The sequence below is a fragment of the Piliocolobus tephrosceles genome, chromosome 1, assembly GCF_002776525.5.
Source record: "Piliocolobus tephrosceles isolate RC106 chromosome 1, ASM277652v3, whole genome shotgun sequence".
NCBI classification, from domain to species: Eukaryota; Metazoa; Chordata; class Mammalia; order Primates; family Cercopithecidae; genus Piliocolobus; species Piliocolobus tephrosceles.
In genome coordinates, this window is record NC_045434.1 from 173,077,618 (window position 1) to 173,093,902 (window position 16,285).

At 39.0% G+C, this 16,285-nt stretch overlaps 1 protein-coding gene and 1 non-coding gene across 6 annotated transcripts in view; one reads left to right on the forward strand and one right to left on the reverse strand.

The window, feature by feature from the left end:
* AGBL4 (ATP/GTP binding protein like 4) overlaps window positions 1-16,285 on the forward strand; it is a 1,474,608-nt gene that overhangs the window by 786,858 nt on the left and 671,465 nt on the right. The window lies entirely within an intron of this gene.
* LOC111523269 lies at window positions 5,442-5,547 on the reverse strand. Its single transcript, XR_002725484.1, has one exon. It is a non-coding gene; the product is annotated as a small nucleolar RNA U13 (small nucleolar RNA).

The following is a 16,285-nucleotide window of genomic DNA, read 5'->3' on the forward strand; positions in this document are numbered from 1 at the left end:
GTGTTTTCTAGAGTTTTTCTTTTGTGATACAGAAGTTGGAAAGCCAATAGATAATGCTATTCTGGACTTAGAATTCTCTTAGGGTTACCAGTATCTTGTTCAGTGTTGAGGTCACGCTAGAAGTTTTGATCACTTATAATAATAATATTTAATTTCATGTAATTTAAAGAACCTACAATAATAATAGCAATAGCTATTATTTATTGCATTTTTATTATGTCCTTAGTATTGTGCTGAATGCTTATATACATAACCTTTACATCTTTACTCTTAATGACTCTGTAAAGCAGGTACTGTTACTTTCCCTGTTTTACAGCAGAAGACACTGAGACTAAGAATGTTTTAAATCACTGGCTTCTGACTCCAGAGCTCTTTTCCTGATGTAACAACTTGCTGCCTTCACCCACAGACAACGTTAATTCCTCTTGCCTCTGGCATTCTACAGCAGAAAGCCTGTGCTTCTGCTGCACTGTGCTTGGCTTTGTAGACATTTTTTCTTGTTGGTATTCTCTACTATTTTAGTGGAAAGAGCATAGTCTTTGAAGTTAAACAGATCTGGACTTGATGTTTATGTCTCCTCTCACTAGCAGTATTATCTTGAATTACCTAGAACTCAAAATAAATCTCTGAGGTAGGAATGTTATTGTCTCATTTTATCACTTACAAATCTGGGGTTCAGAGGGGTTAAGTAACTTGACCAAGGTCCTACTCCAAGTATGTGAAGGAACTGAGCTTGTACCCAGCTCTATAAGAAGCTTCCAAATTTATCTACATAATTATAAATATTCAAAATTGCAATTTGGTAACTTGGAGATTATCTAGTAGCCTCCTCATTTTGCAGATGGGAAAACAAGGCCTAGAAAGAGTTTAGGTATTATTACCTTAATTTTACAGAAGAGAAGATGCGAAAAGAAGGGCTAAAACTCCTGAATTCTGTACTTTTCTAGAACTGCCTAGTGGTTTGAAGTATTCTTGTTGAGAAGGGTTTTGCCACCTCTCTTGATGGAAGGGCTACTTACTCTGTTAGATGGTGGTATAAAGGAAGCTATTGTGGAGTGATGTGCGTAGAGAAATTCTCTCTTTTCCTTTTGTTAACATTGGAATGACTTTTATTTGCTTTGACCTTGGGTTTCTTTTCATCATTAAGAGGGATATATTGTGTGTTTTAATATTGCATTATTAATAATATTTGCCTGAGTGCAGTGTCATGATCAATTTTTCATGTGTATCATTCTTTATGCAGCACTAGTTGAATTTCAAGCAGAACCTTACCTTCACCTCTCCTCCCCTCAGTGAGTCTTCAGCAAAAAGAATGGCAGGCCTGAAACTCATTATCCACATGGGAGATCAAAAATGCCTCCTTAGGTCAGCCCAAAATTCTTTTTGAGATTAGGGCATCATGAGGCATCTGTGAGGAAGTGGTGGGTATCTTTCTAAACCTAAATCTTGTAGCAGAGAATCCAGGTGGTATCAAAGCCCCAAACATCCCTTAATCTCCTATGACTCTATTGTCTCATCCAAGTCTCCTCCCTCCCTTCCTTCCCGCCTCTCCTCTTCCATCTTTCCTTCTTAAAACATTCCTGTCAATGGACCTCTCCATTCTGATTGTGAGGCAGACACTCACAGAGCAGTATGACTGGCAGTATGATCTAGGAAGATAAAAGCTCCCTTTACCTTAAACTAATATAGTTTAAGGTCATAGTTTAAAAGTAGGGACCATATTTATTTCTGCTCAGAATTATACTTATTTTTTAACCCCTGTGTGGGTGAAATTTTATTAGTACACTTGTCTCCCCAGGTAGCTTCTTGGCATATGGCCAGATTGGCATATAGTTCATCTCCCAGAACTCCAGAGAATATTTGAAATAGGGGGCAGGTATGCTTGCCCCCAAGTTCACTAATAAATCTAGTTAATGAAAACTGCATTACTTTGGTGATTTGTGCGTGAATCTTTTCACCCCTTACTGCTAAATACCTCTTCTCAGGCTCCAGCCCCAGAAATGTGTGGGAAGAAGCCCTAGGTGGGGTTCTCATCTTTACCTCAGCAGCCTTTCAGATGCTTTTGATGCAACCCATAGGATCATCTTTCCTTTTATCCACCTGTTTGTCTGTCCCAGGGCTTGGAAGATGACTAACTTGGTAGGCTAGACTGGATGCTTTTTTAGAATAGGGATCATTTTTTATTCATCTCTGAAACCACAGGTTCCACAGGTGACTGACAGAGTGAACACTCAGGATGTTTGAGGAAGGAAGGAAAGGGAGAAAAGAAGGCAAGAGAAGGGAAAATAAATACAGGAAGGGAGTGCTTCCATTCTGTCACCTATTCCACCAGGGGAGGGAGGGTTTGTGTGGTTCAGTGCTCATAGCGTAGTGGTTAGGGGAAGGATATGAAGTAACCAAGGCAGACATGGTGCTGTCTACAGCATACTTAATCCCTTTGAATTTTAATTCACTTTTCATTAAGTGGGAATGATACTTTCCGCTTTTTAGATTTATTATAAAACTTAAGCTAGTATATGTAAGATACTTGACATACTATATGCTGTATACTAAGTACTCAACAAATGTTACATTTGATTAGTACACAATTTTAGTCTTACTGTCTCTCTCTCCAGGATTTTTCCTATTTCTTGCCTTCACTGTGAGCCAGAAAATTCCTTCCTCTGGAAGCCTTTTTTTTTTTTTTTTTTACCGGCTTTTCTAGCAGCTTTTATTGACTATTGAGTTTTTAACATTAATTATTTTTCCACTGAATATACTGCCTTTATCATAACTATCTTCATATATATTTGTACATCATTTATATTATGAATTATGTTTGTATGGATATGTCTATATCATTTCCAGACTATCTTTATTTTATTTTATTTTTTATACTTTAAGTTCTGGGGTACATGTGCACAATGTGCAGGTTTGTTACATATGTATACTTGTGCCATGTTGGTGTGCTGCACCCATCAACTCGTCAGCACCCATCAATTCATCATTTACATCAGGTGTAACTCCCAATGCCATCCCTTCCTCCTCCCATAATAGGCCCTTTCCAGAGTCCAAGTGTGTGATGTTCCCTTTCCAGAGTCTAAGTGATCTCATTGTTCAATTCCACCTATGAGTGAGGACATGCAGTGTTTGGTTTTCTGTTCTTGTGATAGTTTGCTGAGAATGATGGTTTCCAGCTGCATCCATGTCCCTACAAAGGACACGAACTCATCCTTTTTTATGGCTGCATAGTATTCCATGGTGTATATGTGCCACATTTTCTTAATCCAGTCTGTCACAGATGGACATTTGGGTTGATTCCAAGTCTTTGCTATTGTGAATAGTGCTGCAATAAACATACGTGTGCATGTGTCTTTATAGCAGCATGATTTATAATCCTTTGGGTATATACCCAGTAATGGGATGGCTGGGTCATATGGTATTTCTAGTTCTAGATCCTTGAGGAATTGCCATACTGTTTTCCACAATGGTTGAACCAGTTTACAATCCCACCAACAGTGTAAAAGTGTTCCTATTTCTGCACATCCTCTCCAGCACTTGTTGTTTCCTGACTTTTTAATAATTACCATTCTAACTGGTGTGAGATGGTATCTCATTGTGGTTTTGATTTGCATTTCTCTGATGGCCAGTGATGATGAGCATTTTTTCATATGTCTGTTGGCTGTATGAATGTCTTCTTTTGAGAAATGTCTGTTCATATCCTTTGCCCACTTTTTGATGGAGTTGTTTGTTTTTTTCTTGTAAATTTGTTTGAGTTCTTTGTAGGTTCTGGATATTAGCCCTTTGTCAGATGAGTAGATTGCAAAAATTTTCTCCCATTCTGTAGGTTGCCTGTTCACTCTGATGGTAGTTTCTTTTGCTGTGCAGAAGCTCTTTAGTTTAATTAGATCCCATTTGTCAATTTTGGCTTTTGTTGCCATTGCTTTTGGTGTTTTAGACATGAAGTCCTTGCCCATGCCTATGTCCTGAATGGTATTCCCTAGGTTTTATTCTAGGGTTTTTATGGTTTTAGGTCTACAATTAAGTCTCTAATCCATCTTGAATTAATTTTCATATAAGGAGTAAGGAAAGGATCTAGTTTCAGCGCTCTACTTATGGCTAGCCAATTTTCCCAGCACCATTTATTAAATAGGGAATCCTTTCCCCACTTCTTGTTTTTGTCAGGTTTGTCAAAGATCAGATGGTTGTAGATGTGCGGTATTATTTCTGAGGGCTCTGTTCTGTTCCTTTGGTCTATATCTCTGTTTTGGTACCAGTACCATGCTGTTTTGGTTACTGTAGCCTTGTAGTATAGTTTGAAGTCAGGTAGCATGATGCCTCCAGCTTTTTTCTTTTGACTTAGGATTGTCTTGGCAATGCGGGCTCTTTTTTGGTTCCATGTGAACTTTAAAGTAGTTTTTTCCAATTCTGTGAAGAAAGTCATTGGTAGCTTGATGGGAATGGCATTGAATCTGTAAATTACCTTAGGCAGTATGGCCATTTTCATGATACTGATTTTTCCTATCCATGAGCATGGTAAGTTCTTCCATTTGTTTGTGTCCTCTTTTATTTCACTGAGCAGTGGTTTGTAGTTCTCCTTGAAGAGGTCCTTTACATCCCTTGTAAGTTGGATTCCTAGGTATTTTATTCTCTTTGAAGCAATTGTGAATGGAAGTTCATTCATGATTTGGCTTTCTGTTTGTCTGTTACTGGTGTATAAGAATGCTTGTGATTTTTGCGCATTAATTTTGTGTCCTGAGACTTTGCTGAAGTTGCTTTATCAGCTTAAGGAGATTTTGGGCTGAGATGATGGGGTTTCCTAAATATACAATCATGTCATCTGCAAAGGGGGACAATTTGACTCCTTCTTTTCCTAACTGAATACCCTTTTTCTTTCTCTTGCCTGATTGCCCTAGCCAGAACTTCCAAAACTATGTTGAATAGGAGTGGTAAGAGAGGGCATCCCTGTCTTGTGCCAGTTTTCAAAGGGAATGCTTCCAGTTTTTGCCCATTCAGTATGATATTGGCTGTGGGTTTGTCGTAAATAGCTCTTATTATTTTGAGATAAACCCAGCATTTCCTAAAGTGTTCTGGGAAATAGATATTGATAGGTATTACATAAAGGAAGGATTCATGTTTAAATATGTTTAAGAAGTACTGGATTAAAAATAAATTAACCAGATTCTTTACAGCAGGACTTTTTTACAACACTGAAATATGCTAATACACATTGTAATTCTTCAGAGGGGACCAGTGCGTACAGCATTTCCTGAAGTTATTTGATTATAGAACCTCTCTCCCTCTTTTTTCCCAGAATACCTTATGGAATTAGTGTTCTTAGCAACATACTTGCTCAACACTGCCCCAAATAATTACCACGTTTTTTTTGTAACTGTCAAAACACAATTCCACAAATTCTCTTTTTATTTACTGAAGCATGCATTAACAGTTTTTTTTCTTCACATCAGATGAGTAATGGGCCAACATCATAATAAGGTTTGAGAGAGGCACAGCTCACACATTATTGTGAAAACTTAATCATCATGATTAACAAATTTTTTAAACTATCATTGGAAAACTTAAACAAATAACAGTGACAAAAACTAATCTCCTAGGTTGTGTTTATCTGTGTGTGTATATATATATATACACACATACACACACACACATATATATATACACACACACACGCTTTTTTTTTTTTTTTTTTTTTTTTTTTTTTTTGAGACTGAGTCTTGCTCTGTCACCCAGGCTGGAATGCAGTGGCACGATCTCGGCTCACTGCAAACTCCGCCTCCCAGGTTCATGCCATTCTCCTGCCTAAGCCTCCCCAGCAACTGGGACTACAGGTGCACGCTACCACGCCCAGCTAATTATTTTGTATTTTTAGTAGAGACGGGGTTTCACCGTGTTAGCCAGTATAGTCTTGATCTCCTGACCTCGTGATCCACCCTCCTTGGCCTCCCAACGTGCTGGGATTACAGGTGTGAGCCACCGCACGCGGCCTATGTGTATATATTTTTAAAGGGAGTTTTAAATTGTATTTTAATTTTCATTAATCTATTCATTTCAGAAATATTTCTCAGTATTCATTATTTTCCAAGCACAGTAATGAACATCACTGGTGTGTAGAACTGATAGGAAAGAGGCAAACAAACTTTCAGTTACATGTAGAATGATAAGAATCTATAGGATAATGTGGAAGCTCATTAGAAGAACACTTAATGCAGCTTTGAGGGATCCGAGAAGGGTGCCTGGAGGAAGTGACATTGCTGATGGAATCTCAAAGATGAATAGGATTTAGCCAAATGACAGTAAGTAGTTGGGGAGAATGAGTATACAGGCAAAAGGAAACGTGCAGAGTAGTGAGAGAGGTATGTTGAAAAAAATTCAGTGAACTGAAAAATAAAAGTGAAAATAGTACATTTTATTGTAGCAAATTTAGAAAGTGAAAAGTACACATGAAACAGCAAAATCCCCTCAGATTTCTCCTCTTAAAGACAACTCAATATCGTATCCTATTTCGTTTGTCTTTTTTTCTATGCATTTTCCATTTACATAGTAGAATTTTAGAATGTATATAAAATTCTGCTGCTTGCTTGTAATATTATATTGTGAGAATGTGTACAAATTGTGAAAGATTGCTTTGAAACTTTATTTTTAACGGCTGATTATGATATATCTGTAGGTGCATAGGTGCGACTTGTAGTGACCCTTCAGTTATAAGGGAGGAAATACAATGTACCAAGCAGTCCTCAGATATTTTCCTTTATCCTGTCTCTGGTGACAAGATTCCATAGTTAAGTCACTAGCTAGACATGTTTTACATTAATCTCCCCAAGGCCACCCATAAGGCATGGGGGGTTCCAGGCAAAGATTTTTTGTGACATCTATGTCTATATAAACAGTTTGATTAAAAATTGTATTACAAAAGTTATAGACCCATGCGAGGTCCATGAATTTAGCTGAAGATTTAGAATAATATGTAGAGAAGATACTTAGGTATTTGTTTATTGTTCAGTGAGTGCACGTGAAGTATCCGGAGCCATCTTTTCATATTCTTTATTGTCAAATGCATAGTTTCTGGAGGTAATTTTATATCTCCTACATGCAGAAAAAGCTAGCACTACTGTTATTACTCACAATGCATGGCTTTTTGGAACATATTTGTAATGAAACAATATAGATCTTCTTGCCTCAGTAGTTTCCTAATCTGTTTACTTAGCGCTGGTTACATCGTTACTCATGATGATTCAGCATTCATGGTACCCCCACAAATACTGGTTTCTAATGATGAACACAAATGCAGGGCTCATCTTAAGTATACAGAAAAATGTGAATAAATAATTTATTTGCTGGTTATGTTAAATGTACCATTAGGAATTGTATAGCATAAACGTGGATTAACACATCTTCCAACAATGTTTTCTCTTGAATTCTAGCTTTAGGTCATAGTCCCTCCATTTCTACAGTGTACTCTGTCAGAGTTGACTGCACAATGTTAACTGTCTTTCGCATACCACTATCAGTAGGAAGAATAAGCAAGAAGCCCATATACTGAGAGAAACTGTTCTGTTTGTGCAAGGAAAGTTTGTTCTCAAATGGCACGCCTCATTAATGGCCCAAGAGACTACAACATTCACACTTGGATTGGACTTATTGGAGATACAGAGTAGCAATTTTGAAAGACTTCAAAGAAGATAGATATCTCAAAATAGGGATAGCTACTTCTGGAGGACACCTTAGCACTGTAAAGAGACTGGTAACTACTTAGCAGAGGGGGATACAGGATTAAGGATGCCTGCTGCCACCCATGCTATCTTCAGTTGCTGTAAACCCAGAGACAGCACCTTGATTAGAACATAGATGGGCAAGAGCCAATGCCTGGGTCCATACACAGCTCAAGTCCAGAGGTCAGTGGTGGGCTGTCAGTATCTCAGAGCTCTAGACTCTTCCTGTGTCCAACATAAATGAGAGTCACCCAAAATGGGCCCAATCTTGTATGATTCCATGAAGGAAATACACAGAAGTGATCTGCTTACCCAGGTATCTTATCCTGGAACTGGGACATGGGACAAGCCCATAACCGTAAGTTCTGGGCCTTCTCAGAGCATCTGATTGTCTCTACTTCTCGGGAACTAGAAAGATTGAGAACACCCTGAAAATGAGAAAGGAGGGCTGAGACATGCCCTGCCCAATTGTCACTGCTAGCTCTGGTTGATCTCCAGCACTGGAGGAGGACTGAGAAAATTTCAAGTTAGGCACATCTACTGACCAGGACGCAGAGGAACCAGGGCTCAGGACATCCTGCTCAGACTTCACAGCCAGTCCAGGTACTGGAGAAGCACCTAGACATTTTTCAAAAGACACTCCAAAGTGTGGGAGGGGCCCCACTTACCACAGTCAGAAGGCATTACTGAGCCTGGCTCAGCAGTTTCAGTTCTGGCTCAGTGATAAGTTTCAAAGAAATAATTCCCACCTCCCCCTCAGAATTATATCCACAATAGGTAGCTAGGGTGTTGAGTGGGAGCTGAACACTTTTACTTCAGAGAAACATGCATTCAATTCCCACTGTTTTGAAAGAAAAGCCATGTCCTTTTAAAGAAAATAGCCAAATCCCAGAAACTACCATGGAAACCACTGGAAACCAAGTGACATGCTCCTTGCATTATGAGGGATAGACAGTAATAATAATGACAGTAATCAGTGTAATAAAGTTTATTAATACCTGATATATTTGAGGAACATGCTAAATACTTTATGTATGTTTCCTTTAATTATACTATACTCCTACAAAATAAGTATTATCTCCATTGATGATATGAAGAAATCAAGGCTCAGAGAAGTGAGGTGATTTACCCAAGGCCACTCAGTTGATAAGTTGCAAAGCCAAGCCCATGTGATTTTGTTGCCCAAGTTCTTTGCATTGTATCTCACTGCCTTTTGTAAGTTGGTTTGCAGGTACCCTCTGAGGATGCAGAAAGATCCCTGCTTTGGACACAAACAGGATAGTGTATAGGGAGATACTGGAAGCAACTTGCATGACTTGAGACTCCTGTCCCCCAGCCTAAGACCTGGCCATAGTGCTTGTTGCCCCCCTCTCCTTCCCTGCTTGAAGCACTATCCATCCTTCAAGCCTATCGGCTCTTCCCAAGCATGCCATTAGATTTTTTTTTTTTCATAATTTCATTTATACATCATCTCATTTCTCACTGGGCTATAATTAGGCTGCTTTCTTTTTTTAAGTAAACAAGCATGCATGTGAAGCCTCTTGGTAAATGACCTTCAAACTGTTAGCTGGCCTTGAAAGTATAGTTTTCACTGGAAACCTGGAGATGGCAATTTTTCTCCTCTTATGAGGTGTGTGGAAATTCAGAGATCTGTATACTAGCTACTGTGTGACCTTGGTCAGGTTACTGCTTCTGCCTGGATAAGTATAAAATGGGGATGAGAATAGGAAATTTGGAGTAGATAAGATCTAGCTAGTGGCAACTTGCTAGCTTGTTCTCTCTCACGTGCAACCGGACATGCAGCAGTGGTGTGAAATTGGGCACACACATCTTAGAATACCCTCCTGTGTAATCATGGGGCAGTGTGGTAGAAGAGAAAGAACATAGACTTTGGAGTCACAGAGCTCTGGGTTTAAATCTGCCTATTTCTATTTGTATGATTTTGGGACAGTCATTAAACTGTCTGACAATTCAGGCAATTGTATCATATCCCCAGAGTCTCCAGGGCATGGATTTTCAGATGTCATTCTGCAGAATGATTAAGAGTAGCAGATATTTCTGTGATGTCTCCTCCCCGACCCTACCACCTTGCAGACATCTGTAGACAGAAAAACCCATCTCCTGATCCACCTCCTATGTCACCTCCCTCACTGAGCCTGCTCCCTTGCTTTTGTGCTTCTCTATAAGGTCAGAAGCATTAGCTTTGTGCTGCCTTCAGCATTCTGAGTTTTCTGAAGCTGATGAATTATGATTCCTCCATCCCCAGTCCTTTTACTTCTGGCTTGAAGGCGTTGTGCTCCCTAGCTGCTCACTGCTACCAGGCTGTGCCTTCATAATCAGAGGTTTAGGTTGGTGTAATGATGATGGATGAGGCAGAAGAATGGCAATGGGTGCTTTCTGAAGCCCAATCATAGGGCTACACAGGTAGCCTGGTGTGGCCCCTGAGGCCCCATCATGCTCCTTGAAGGGTGTCTAGGGCACTTCTCCATGTTTTATTCATGGGCTCAGGACAATGGTGCATGTATGACAAGTATATCTGATGAAATGAGACAGTCACCACTACCATCCCACTTTATAGTTACCAACTCTTCCTTCTCCTGGCTATCCACCTGGGGAAGAAGGGTTTTCTCTCAGCTAGGTGTTTCCCCTTTCAACAAACATTTTCTCACTTGTTTCCTCACTCATTCATTAGAGTTCTGTGTTTCATCACACCACACAGACACATGAATTCTGTGATCCCCAAAATGCTAGATACCTTTTTATTTTTTATGGTTTTACTTTTTTTATTTTTAATTTTTGTGGATATATAGTAGGTGTATATATTTATGAGGTATATGAGATATTTTGGTACAAGCATGCAATGCATAATAACAACATCATGGGAAATTGGGTGTCTATCCCCTCAAGCATTTATCCTTTGTGTTACAAACAATCCAGTTATAATCTTTTGGTTATTTTTAAATGTACAATTAAATTATTATTGACTAGAGTCACCTTGTTGTGTTATCCAATACTAGGTCTTATTCAATTTGTTTTTGTACCCATTAACTGTCCCCACCTCCTCCCTAACCAGCTCCCCAACCCCCACTACTCTTCCCATCCTCTGATAACTCTATCTCTGTGAGTTCAATTGTTTGGATTTTTAGATCCCAGAAATAAGTGAGAACATGTGATGTTTGTCTTTCTGTGCCTGACTTAACGTAATGTGTCACTTACGTAATGGCCTCCAGTTCTATCCATGTCGTTGCAAATGACAGGATCTCATTCTTTTTTGATTGCTGAACATTATGTCCATTATGTATAAGCACCAGATTTTCTTGATCCATTCATGTATTGATGGACACTTGGGTTGCTTCCAAATCTTGGCTATTGTGAACAGTGCTGCAGCAAACATGAGAGTGCAGGTATTTCCTTGATATACTGATTTCCTTTCTTTTGGGTACATACCCAGCAGTGGGATTGCTGGATCTTATGATAGCTCTATTTTTAGTTTTGTGAAAAACCTTAGACACGTTAAGTTGAGGATCTTACTCACTGTGGTTGGAAACACAGGCTTTTTCATCAAACTGCCTGGATTCCAATCCTGTCTTCTACTTATAGCCGTGTGACCTGATACCAAATTCTCAAACTGTGTTTTGCTTTCTTCATCTATAAAATAGGGACACAAATACTACCTACATTAAAACAGTTGTCTGAAAATAAATGAAATAATACACAAAAATGCTTGGAATGGGACCTGACACATACAAAATGATCAATAGAAATTATTAAAGCACATAGCATTCCATACAATGGATACTCATTGGTGGCTCTAAAAACTGAGGGTAAGAAATGGTGGGAAACTTTTCAAGTTCAACAAACTACTAATGATAGAGGTGGAGTTCAAAACCAGGCAGTCTTATTAATTATCTTTAATATATGTAGCAGAGTCATGGGATAGGGTTAGGTGGCAAGAGTGGTGAGTAGAGAATGATATGAGATTAGACAAATGAAAGCAAAAAAAGCCATAAGAAGTTACCTGTCTCAAATTTTAAATCTTATCCTTTTCTCCCTTACTCTTTTCAATCTATGATTTCCTAAATATAGTTCCTCTGGTCAAATCCTGGATTCCTGTCATTTTTGCCGCTGTTTCCCTTTCCTAGAACACTTTTTATGCCTGATCCTGGGTGAGGCTGGACTGACCCCATCCTGTCTTTCTTGCCTTAGCTCCAGCAACTTTCTCTCCCACATCTTCTGTTCTGCCATTAGACACCCACTCTTAGGCTTCCCAATGATGTCTGATTGTGTTACCACCAGCCCCATTGCCTTTGCTTTCAATGTGACCTCAGCCTAGAATCCTCCCTCTGCCACTCTGCCTGGAAACTCTTACTCTTCCTTCAGGGCCCAACCCAACAGTCTCTGGGAAGTCTTCCAGGACCCTGCAGGTAGAATTAGTCAATCCCTGCTCAGTCTGTCTCCCTTCTTCCTGAATTTCTCTTTCACAGCATTTATCATCAAATTATCATTGTCTATTTCTGGGTCTGTCTCAGTTTAGTCCTTGAAGTAAGGACTATGTCTCTTTCTTATCAGGGTCACTAGAACCCAGCATAGGTCTGAGGGAGCAGCAGATGTGTATTTGTGTTTGAGTGTGTGTGTGTGTGTGTGTGTGTGTGTATGTCTGTGTGTGTGTGTATGTGTGTGTGTGTGTGTATGTGTAGATTAGGTAAATTGAATAGGATTGCACAGAAGTGAGCTGGGCCTTCAAGCATGACTGTGAGGTATAAGTAAGAAATATAAAGGCTTAATGCTCATTAAATCCAAGACTAGATTCAGGCTGCTTTTAAACACAAGCCTTTGAACCCAGACTTCTTCCTCTCTCCTTTCATCCCTCCTTTCTTCCCTCCCTCCCTCCCTCCCTCCCTCTCTCCATTCCTCCTTCCCTCCATCTCCTTCCTTCCTTCCTTCCTTCCTTCCTTCCTTCCTTCCTTTTAAAATTATGAAATGCCTATTTTGTGTTTGGTGCTGGAATACAGAAGAGCAACCTCTGATCCTGACCCCATATTACCCACTTGATGAAACTTCCTCAATGATGGGCTCATTCAGGCACCCTAGAGTCCTCCAACATAGCCCCTCATGCCATCTCTTCTGTCTTTTGCAGAGTTCTAACATAGTACCTGGCAACCACTGATAGCCATCATCAGCCAGCAACACATTGGCTCAAACCTTTTTTCCAGTATTCTTTCCACAGGTTCTAGGATAGAGCAAGTTAACAGTGCTTGGAGCATTTTTACACTAGGTGCCTCATGTCATGAATCAACCTTGCTGGTATAGGCACTGACACAGGTTATAATCCATATCTTACAGACAGGAAAACCAAGGTTCAGAGAACTTATGAGACAGTCCCTGTTCAAATATGTGCATAGGCCTGGTAAAATGCATTTCACCATGGATGGTCTTGCTTTTTCATTGGCAGAACCATTCGCAATAGCATTGGGGCTATTTTACACTAGAGAACCAGCTCAGTCTGGATTGACAAATGACATATGGTTATAAAATGGTGAGAGTCACTGTTGGGAAAATGATATGTTAGAGCTGTTTCCCAAAGGGCAGTAGTTCTAGTAATTGTTAACTTCTACATCTTTGTTTTTCCACTTTGTTCTCCATGCTTTAATGTATGTAGATGGTTTGGACTGACTCCTTCCTGAGGAGTTCTGTGAGTTACTGTTTTCTATGTACGTACAAGGCTTCTGGGTCAAACTTAAGGGACCCTAGGAAACTTAATTCATTCACTGTATTATGAAATATTCCTTGAGCACCTGTTCCATGCCAGACCCTGTCTGGACAAGAAGAATGTTAAAAGCATGGCACATTCCCTGCCCTCATGGAACTCACAGTCCAGAAGCAGAAGACACAATTGTACCAAATGTAACTGATGCAGAGATAGACAGAATTACACCAAATGCAAGATACAATTACTTGTTACAAGGCTGTGCTTAGGGACACTGAAGATGAGGTAGCCATTTTACATGGGGTGTCAAGAAAACCATCCTAGCTGCAACAACCCTTGAGTTAACTCTTGAAATATTAATGAAGAGATGCTTCCTGGCTGTTCAGGAGGAGGAAGGCCATTCTGGGCAAAGGCAGCAGTATGTGCCCGGAAGTAATAGTTTGATGTGTTCCAGGAAAAACAAGCAAAAAGTTCAGTATGGCCTCACCTTAAATTAAGGAATAGGACATGGAGAGAGATAAGGCTATAGATAAAGTATTGGGAAGTGGGAGTAGGCATGTATCACAGACTACTTTGATGGCTTGTCCTAAGGGCAACAGCAGGTCTCAGGAGGAGCAACATTTCCCATGTAATATACCCAGTCTGTTAGTAATGAAGGGGAATTAATCCTTATAAAGGAATTAAAATACCTGGATTCTGTTTATTTTTCTATCCCTTGCAGTGAACATATTTAAGTATTGGAATATCTCCAAGTCTGTTTCTTTACCTATAAAATAGGAATAATATCTGACTTGCCCATTGTACAAGGGTATTTTGAGAACAAAATGAAGAAAGGAGTATAAAATAATTTATGAATTATAAAACTTTTAGGTATTATAATTATTTATTATGCCTTTTTATTATTAATTTGTGTTTATATTTTCAATGACATTTTGATATTCCTTAGATTATACGACTAGCATCTGTAATACAAAGTTTTATGATTACTGTCCAGGGATATTATTTAATTCTAAATGTCATGGCCCTAACACTATTATAGGCATAGACATAGGAGAAAAGAAGGGAAAGAAAATGATATTTATAGAGCATTTATGTGCCAAATGCTATGCTAGCTTCTTTGCTGCCACTTAAGTCATTCTCCTAGTACTCTCATGAGGGCAGGTATTATTAATCTTATTTCATTTTATATATGCAGAAACTAAAGCTCAAAGATTTGTAATAAGTTATCCAAAGCCACTCAGCTAGTGAGTGGCAGAGCCAGGATTGGAAGCCTAATATGCATTAGTCCAAATCTTGCCATTCTTCTCTATATGTTGAGTTTTTTTTGAGAAGGAGGACAGTGAGGGGGAGGGAGACAGGAAATGTTTTCAGGTGGGATATTTCAAGAAGGCAGTCTCCAACCTTTTTGGCACCGGAGACTGGTTTTGTAGAAGGCAATTTTTCCACAGACCAGAAACAGGAGGTGGGAGAGTGGGGAGACGGTTTTAGGATTAAACTGTTCCAATTCAGATAATCAGGCATTTGTTAGATTCTCATAAGAAGTGTGCAACCTAGATCCCTCATATGCGCAGTTGATAATAGGGTTCCCACTCCTGTGAGAATCTAATGCTGCTGTTGATCTGACAGGAGGTGGAGCTCAGGGGGTAATGCTCACTCATACCCCACCACTACCTCCTGCTGTGTGACTCAGTTCCTAGCAGCCCAGGCACAAACAGGTACTGGTCCATGATCCAGAGGTTGGAGACCACTTTTTTAAGACATCAACTTTTCAGAGTTTATAAAGCCGGCAGAAAATTTAGTCTCTGAAGTGTTCTATAGCCCTCAAATAATTAGAAGCTACTCAGTTTTCATAGTCCTCATGTTAGATTCTGATGCAGATACTACTCCTTATTTCTCTATTTCCAGTGACTTCTTATTATACTTAAAGTAACATTGGAAATTGTTACCATAATCTATAAGGCTCTGCATAATTTGATCTCTGCCTGTCTCTCCAACTTTATCTTTCTCTCCCTTCTTATTTCTCATAAACTCCAGCCACACTAGCCTCTTCAGTTTTCTTATATATTCTATCCTTATGTCCTATGTCAGAATCTTGGCAGGAATTTGAGGATAATTTAATAAAGGGACAATTTACAAGGGTGTCTCCTCAAGTTCTGCAAGGATAAGCACCATGTCTTCTCCTCTGGGGTCCTCCAGAGCATACTCAGATTCTCATTTAGTGTTTAGTTTTTAGAAAAGGGCCTGACATGTGTTAATAATAATGATAATGATTTAAAATAATAGAATAGGGCTCTTAAGTGGCAGATACCTGATTTACACTTAGACTTTGGTTCCAGAGTCCGTGGTCAATAAATATTTTTTGAATTAATAAATAAAGAATGAATGCATAAAATATTACTTTTCAGTCTCTAATTCATTTGAATTCACAATGTTTATATTTAAGGATGATATTTACACGTAAGAAATACAATTTACCTTGTATTTGCAATGTTTGTTACACTGAATATAACTCAAAGTAGAGTGAAATTAATAATATCTTCTTTTTTTAAATACCAATAAATATTCCTGCTCATTCCTGCTGTGTTTAAATATAAACTCCAGTAAAAATGACTTTCCCTCTTGATTTTATATCTCAGTAGTTAAAGCAACTTCTTAATGGTAAGAAATGGCACCCACCTTTAAAAGTCCCAAGAAGGAGTACAAATATTTAATTCTAGTTTTGCATGATGGCAATTTTCCCTTCTTCACAATCCTATTGTATTTATAGTATTTGCCAGAGTTGTGCCAGTCACATGGCTCCAAAAACTGCCAAAGAAAGAGGACTAAACTTCAAGCCTAAAAATAAAAGAAAAGGAAAAAGATCTGGATA